Raw genomic sequence first — 6,000 nt, 5'->3', positions numbered from 1 at the left:
TATAGACCTTGGAGGTAGCTGAGTTAGCATCAGCAGCAGCAGCTTCAGGAGCTCTCAGCCTAGAGATAGTAAGTGGGTCAGACAATTGCTCAAAAAGAGACAGGGGGCCCTTTGCCAGCACTAGGTGCAGCTGCTGCTAACTGGCAACTCTATGGTCCATACGCCATTCTGGGTAACAGTTCCAGGGAGAAGAGTGCTGGCGATCAATTACAAGGGAACAAGGGCCCTAGTCACACTTAAAAGGTAAAGAGAGCAATGGTGCTTGTGGCTACAGGGAAGACAGAAATTCAAACAATCCACCAATCACCACTTAAAAGACATCCCAAAATGAAAACTCCCGGGAATAATACAGCCAAATTCAAGCACTCCCAAATCAAAGTAAAACTATTTCAAGAAGCCAGAGAGAAATAACTCAAATGTTATGAAGCTACAGTCAAGATTAACCATTGTTTTCACGTGAAAGGATTGTAGAGTTTGGAATATGACATTTCAGAAGGCAAAAGAGCTAGGATTACAACCATGAATCACCTACCCAGAAAAACTGATTAATTATTCAGGGGAAAAAGGATATTTAATGAAAGAAAGGACTCTCAGGTATTCCTTATGAAAAGACCAGAGCTAAAAAGAAATTATGACATTTGAATAGAAGACCCAAGAGAAGCAGAAAAAGGTAAACATGAAAGAGTAATATTAAGGGTATCAATAAAGTTAAACTTGGGGTGCCTAGGTGGTGCAGTGAATAGAGCACCAGCCTCGGAGTCAGGGGGACCTGAGTTCAAATCCGGTTTCAGTCACTTAACACTGACTAGCCTTGTGACCTTGGGCAACTCACTTAACCCCAATTGCCCTGCCCTCTCCTCTCCAAAAAGCAAAATAAATAAAGTTAAACTGTTTACATTCCTATATGGGAAGAAGATATATGTAACTCATATGAATGTTATTATAAGGGCAATTCAAATATATTTACATAGAGGGCATGAGTGTGAGTTATGTTGGAATGATCTCCAAAAAAAAAAAAAATGAAAGCATGAGAAAAAGGAATGCATTGGAAGAAGGGGGAAGAGAGAGGTCAATAGGGAAAATTTTCTCACATAAAAGAGGTACACAAGGCAGAGCTTTTACAGTGGATGAAGAAAATGGAGGTGGTAATCAATGCTTGAACCTCACTTTCATTTGAATTGGTTCAAAGAGGGTGTGTGGGGGTGTGTGTGTGGGTGTGTGTGTGTGTGGGTACACACTCAGTTGTTTATAGAAATATAAACTTATCCAATAGGGAAATAAGATGGGAAAAGGATAAGTAAAAAGGGGAGGGGATGATAAAAGGGATGGCACATTAAGGGAGGCAGTGGTTAGAAGTAAAACAGACTTTTGAGGAGGGAGAGGATAAAAAGAGAGAGAAGAAGAAACAAGAAAATGGGGTGGAGGGAAATACAAAGACAGTAATCATAACTGTGAATGTGAATAAGGTAAGCTGGCCCATAAAACAGAAGTGGATAGCAAAATGAATGAGAAACCAGAATCCAACAATATGTTGTTTGCAAGAGACACGCTTGAACCAGAAAGGCACATATAGACTTAGAGCAGAATATATGATGTGCTTCAGCTGAACTAATAAAAGGTAGGGGTATTGCAATCATGAACTTAAACAAAGGAAAAGCAAAAACAGACCTAATTAAAAAGTGACAATCAGGGAAAATGCATTTTGCTAAAAGGCACCAGAAACAATGAAATATCTTTACACCAAGTTTCTATAATAAAGGACTCATTTCCCAAATATATAGGGAATTGAATAAAATTTATAAAAATAAAAGTCATTTCCCATTTGATAAACTGTCCACGGTTATGAACAGGCAGTTTTCAGAAAGGGAGGGACAAAAAAGAGGGAGAGAATTTAGAACTAAATTTTTTTAAAATGTTAAAAATGAATAACATTTAAAAAAATAACACACTTCTTCCTAAACAATTAGAGGATGAGAAGGCATTGACTAATAATTACGATAATATTGGAGTTATCAATCAGGGGACCAATCGAATGCAGTCAATTCATTGGATTATATAGGATGAAATGGGTATATAACAGTTAAAAAGACAAAAGGTCTTCACAAATAGATACACAGTACACATATACACACAGGGAACACACATGGCCAAAACACATTAAAGGAGAAGCAACTCATGTCTTCAATGCTACAGAACCGCTGATATCTTCACATTACTCCCTTGGTCTACAGTCTCCATCAAATGCTGCTCTTCTGTTCACTGCAGATATTATTCCAATATGTCCTGCTGGATGCTTCCCCATTACCCATCAGTAAATGCTGTTTCAGAGGACCCTGTTTCACTGCTGCTTCTAGCTTTGGGCTCAGCTAACCTCCTAGCTTTTAATTCCACTATGACTGCTGTCAGAAAGAACCACACCCTGGGCCAAATAAAAAGCATGCCACAATGACCTACCATTTCCCAAGATGGATTTCAGGTTCAGGCACTTGATTGGAAACACCTGAATCTTCTTCGCACCCACTAATTCCCCAGCTGTACTCTGCTGCGCTGGATGCTGTCATATATGTCTGCAAGGCACCATTGCCAAATTGAGAGGGTGGAAGGCAAAAGAGAAAAAGGCCTCCATTATCAAAGTCTTCATTTCTCCTGCTCATCTACATCCTTTTCCTTTCGTAAGCAAATAGAATGCTCAAAATTTGAAAGGGAGACACACATCCTTTCCATTTCACTGTCTCTGTTACCTACCCATTAAATCCTCTAATTTTACTAAATGGATTGAAGGGGACTCAAGTGGAGCCTCTTAACAGAGGCTTGAATTTTAATCCCAGAATGCAACACTAACCACTTGAATAAACTATCCAGTTTTCCTTTCTGAGTCTGAGTCCATTCACTAAGGACTTTAAAAAGGTCCATTTTGTAGGAATGTACTGAAGACAAACAAAAAAATAACCATATTCAAGTAATAATGCACTGCTAATATAGCATAATATATGAGATCATGGCAAGACGTATCACACAACATTCAGTAGCAATTTTGAAATATGATGGTGGTAATAGGGTCAAGGAGAATCTTTCTATTTAAAAAGCATATGTGTATACACATATATAATGCATATGTGTATATGTATGTATATATCTTTCCATAATGACTTAGCTTTTCATTTATAAGTTGTGTGTGCTATGAACACCACATCAGGAATCTTTGAGCTGGATATACTGTGGTTTAAAAATAGCTGGTTTTCATAAAACAATATCTTTTGGAAATGTTTGGGATGATATGGCATCATAAACATTTATAGTAGCATTGTATGAAATGCCAGCTCAGACAGTTTTATGAAAAAGAAGATTAAGCAATATGCATTAACCCTTTGCAGCATTTGTGATTTGTGGAGAGACTAATTTAGGGGAATACACTGTTTGGCATCCTTTTTTGCAAAACAGCACAAAAGTAAATTGAAATCACCATTAAAGTACTATTTAAAAGTACAGGATATTTATGTGCCTCATATCTCCGTTCTTCTCTTTCCTCTTTCTCTAGAGGTAGCTCTTACTCCCCTTGTAAGCTTTCGTTTTAGGAAAAGCACTTTAAGCAGAAGAATAAAAGTAAAATCATTTTGTTGTATTAAAGAATAAGCTACAAACGAGGTGTTATGTTCCTAAGCAAAAGTCTAATGTTAACTTTTAAATAGATATGACCATAAATATCATATTTAATCAAAACAGGATTTTCCTTCTTCTATCAACACAGTACTTTGTCTCTTCAGCTTAATCTACTTGAGGCAATCCTATTTCTACTAATTCTCTTCCTCTCATCTTGGACAACCTCACCTCCAATTCGTTACCATTTCCCTAATTTTAGAGTTTTGCTTAACTAACAAGTTCCATTTTCTTTCTTCCTTTTATCTAGTTATTTAATTATGTCCCTTTTTCTCTCTCTCAATCAAGTAAAATCCCTCTTAATCTGTTCCCCTTAAACTTTTTAAAATTTATTTTTATTTTTTTTGTTTTTTTATAATTTTTTTCAAATGCTTTATTAACTTCTGATTACCATCATTCATTTCTGCCAGATTTTGAGTTACAAATTTTCTCCCCGTTTTTCCCCTACCCACTGCCCCAAAATATCAGTCCCACAGGATATCCCCTCCTCCAATCTGCTCTCTCCCATATTTTCTCCCATACCTCTTTCAACTTTTTCAGAGAATCTCTATGCCCCAGTGCCTGTATATCTTATTTCCCAATTACATGTAGAATAGTATTATTAATAGTATATATATATATATATATATATATATATATATATATATGTATATATATATTTGATTTTAAAACTTTGAATTCCAGAGTCATTCCCCTCCTCCCTTGTCTCCCACCCTTACTGGGAAGATAAGCAGTAAAGTATAGGTTGTACATGTGTGGCTAATGCAAAAAAATAACATAGTAGGTATATTGTAAAAGACTGACTATATTTCCCTCCCTCCTATCCCACCTCCCACTTTTTCTGTTAAATTGTCCCTGTGCCCTTTATCTATGTATACCTGTAAACATATATACACACATTCACATATGTATTCATATGCCCATATACAATTATATATATACATATATATATATATATATATATTTCTATTCCTTTCAACTACTGAGAAAAGTTTCATAAGTTACAATTATTGTTTTATCATGGAGTAATGTTAATAATTCAACTGTGATAAGTTCCTTATGATTTCTTTTCCCTGTTTACCTCCTCATGCTTCTCCATCTTCTTGTATCTGAATGTCAAATTTTCTATTCAACTCAGGTTTCTTCAGGAAGAATGCTTGAAAGTTCTCCATTCTACTGAATGACCATATTTTCCCCCGATACATGATACTCAGTTTTTCTGGGTAGGTGAATCTTGGTTTTAATCCCAGCTCCTTTGACCTCCAGAATATCATATTCCAAGCCCTTCAATCCCTCAGTGTAGAAGCTGCCAGGTCCTGGGTTATCCTGATTGTGTTTCCACATTATTCTAATTGTTTCTTCCTAGCTGCTTGTAATATTTTCTCCTTAATCTGGGAATTCCCGGAAACTGGCTGTAATATTCCTAGGATTTTTCTTTTTGGGATCTTTTTTAGGAGGTGATTGGTGGATTCTTTCTACATCTATTTTACCCTCTGGTTCTAAAACATCAGGGCAGTTTTCTTTGAGAACTTCCTGGAGGATGATTTCTAGGTTATTTCTTTGATCATGGCTTTCAGGTAGTCCAATAATTTTTGAATTATCTCTCCTGGATCTATTTTCCAGGTCAGTGATTTTTCCCATGAGATATTTCACATTTCCTTCTATTCTTTCATTTGTTTGGATCTGTTTAACAGCATCTTGATTTCTCATAAAGTCATTAGCTTCCATTTGCTCCATTCTAATTCTGAAGCAATGATACTCCTCATTGAGCTTTTGAGATTCTTTTTCCATCTGGCAAATTTGGCTTTTTAAGGCATTCTTCTCATTGCCTTTTTGAGCCTCTTTTGCCATTTGAGTTAGTCTGTTTTTTAAGGTGTTATTTTCCTCAGTCAGGCTGTTGACTCTCATTTCTTAATTTTCTTGCATTGTTCTCATTTCTCTTCCCAATTTTTCCTCCGCTTTTCGTATTTGCTTCTTAAGGTCCTCTATGGCCTGTAACCAGCTCGTATTTTCCTTTGAAGCTGTTGGTGCAGGAGTTCTAACTTCACTGTCTTCCTCCTGTTCCATGCTTTGCTCCTTTTTGTGCCCCAAATAGGAGTGTAATGTTGAAATCTTCTGTCTCCTTGGTTTCCTTTGCCTAGTCATGTCGCCCCTCAGTCACTTGACCCCTGGGATTTTTGCCACAGTAGGACTCTGTCACCAGACAGGGGAGCTTTTGTCCCAAATGCTGGGGTTTTCTCAGCTGCTGGAGGTATTAGATGGGTGCCCTCTCTGAGGTCTCCACATGCTCTGGCAAGCTGGACACACACCCCAGGACCTCCACCCTAGACTGCAATCCAGATC

This window comes from Petaurus breviceps, unplaced genomic scaffold, assembly GCF_028583685.1.
Source record: "Petaurus breviceps papuanus isolate PSGF00001 unplaced genomic scaffold, PetGlider_PUasm1.0 90881, whole genome shotgun sequence".
NCBI classification, from domain to species: Eukaryota; Metazoa; Chordata; class Mammalia; order Diprotodontia; family Petauridae; genus Petaurus; species Petaurus breviceps.
Note: the sequence above shows the minus strand (reverse complement) of the source record.